The sequence below is a fragment of the Temnothorax curvispinosus genome, unplaced genomic scaffold (genome assembly GCF_003070985.1).
Source record: "Temnothorax curvispinosus isolate PA1 unplaced genomic scaffold, ASM307098v1 QBEX01014839.1, whole genome shotgun sequence".
Classification (NCBI taxonomy): domain Eukaryota; kingdom Metazoa; phylum Arthropoda; class Insecta; order Hymenoptera; family Formicidae; genus Temnothorax; species Temnothorax curvispinosus.
The window spans coordinates 18,731-20,604 of record NW_020224619.1 but is presented as its reverse complement, the minus strand read 5'-3'; the positions used below and the strand labels follow the sequence as shown (position 1 = coordinate 20,604).

At 32.2% G+C, this 1,874-nt stretch overlaps 1 long non-coding RNA gene across 2 annotated transcripts in view; it reads right to left on the bottom strand.

Moving 5' to 3' along the window:
• Positions 1-240: 240 nt before the first annotated feature.
• Positions 241-1,874, bottom strand: part of LOC112465027 — a 1,930-nt gene continuing 296 nt past the window's right edge. Inside the window, exons 2-5 of one of the 2 annotated variants that reach the window (XR_003041973.1) lie at positions 1,605-1,757; positions 1,262-1,446; positions 734-848; positions 241-481 (exon numbers count right to left, since the gene is read on the bottom strand). This is a non-coding gene — a long non-coding RNA (uncharacterized LOC112465027). The remainder of the gene's footprint in view (positions 482-733; positions 849-1,261; positions 1,447-1,604; positions 1,758-1,874) is intronic. The other variant, XR_003041974.1, reaches the window with a different exon arrangement.

Below are 1,874 nucleotides of genomic sequence, written 5' to 3'. Positions count from 1 at the left end.
ACCGATTTTTTAAATTCTTTTACCCGTAAGAATTAGAAAAATTAAAAAAATCGATTTCCAGAAAATTGGTAATGAAAAACTACACACTCTATAGCACTCCCCGGAAAATTCTAGCCCTATTTCATGTACTTGTGGTAAAAATTCGGTCCAATAGTTTTCAAGTTATTAACGTTCAAACATACACCACCCGTAAGAATTTTATATAATAGTATAGATTAAAAGGAATGTTTAGAGCACTGATTACACTTACATTTTCTGGTTAGCGCTTATTTTATGACATGTTGTATTTTCCAAATTTTACTTCCAAAACACAGAAAATACCTTCCAGCCTGTGATGACACCACGTATACGCCAACGAACCTGCACGGTATCGTTTTCAGAATGCATTGTGATCTTTAGGATGTCAAGCTTGACGTGTGCAAACTTCATATGACCAATGAACCTTAATAGTATCAATTGCTTCGCATAACTCACAAGTCCCCTGCAATATTTTTTAAGCATATTATGAGAAAATGGAAATAATGCTAAAAACTCTCAATTGCTTTGAATACTTAATAAAATTAATTTTCGTTACTCCTCTAATATTGTTGATAAAAATTATATCATAATGGATAATAGGGACTCAATTCACAAATATTTTAGCATAAAAAACTTGCCTACAATACAAATTGCGCTACAGAACACTTTCTCGTTCTTTTCAACTTTTACAATTTACAAGACAGCATATAAGTACATACATGTGCAATTTTGGATACACCTTCCTTCTTAAAGATCTCTTCGGTATCAGCTTCCTGCGGTCAATATATAGCGGCAAAATTGTATACCACGTAGTTGAATATAAAATGTTCCTGCGTGAGAAAACGAGAGAAAAAGAGGACATTTATAATAGGTAATGACACACAATACAAACCACGCAATAGTGTAAATTCGGGATTGGGGGAAGAAAGAAGGGGTAAAGGAGAAGAGATTCTTACAATTAGAGGCACTCTGTAGCAATTCGTATCATCTAGCACAAGAGGACCTTTTGTGCTAGACAATTATGCCTCAACAGTGTCTGACAATGAGAATTATTATATTTTGAAGACGCGAGATTGTACATTCAAAGCATTTAAGTTAACGAAAGTAAAGTACAATTTAAACATACTTCGGAGAAATCTTTATTACGCGATAGTGCCTGTCACAACGTGCACATAGATACAGATCACTTTCTCGTTCTCCTAACTTTTACAACTTTTACAAGACAGCATATATGTATACGTACGTGTGCGATTTTGGATACACCTTCCTTCTTAAAGAAAATCGGCATCAGCTCCCTGCCGTCAATATATATTTCACTATATCACTATATCTATCACGCGGCGATGGTCACGACTGTCACTATCTATTTATTTCTAGGTTATCGCTGTATTCCAGCATAAATCAGTCTTTTTTAACAGCTTCATGCGTCTGTGATTGAGAAAGAAATCTGATAGTACCAGCTCAATATAATGCAACATATACATATACAAATATGTATATACATTTTAGATAAAAACAGTCAGTAAACTTTTATAAAATAATACTCTTTGAAATAATACAAGCAATAATATAATTTTTATAATTACCTCTCTATATTATGTCTTAAATGTGCATGAATTTTCTTCTAACGATATTTGTAATGTCATCAACTTTTCACGCTTGTTGAATATATTTGCACCATGAGCACCAATAGCTAATCCCATCATATCTTCTCGAATATTTTAAATTTATTGGTATATCTAAAATAAGACAAATTTTACATAATGCAAATGCAAAAACAGTAATTATTACTTACGTCTGCTTATATATAATATACGATATATATATAAAATATACGATTACAAAGATCTGTATCA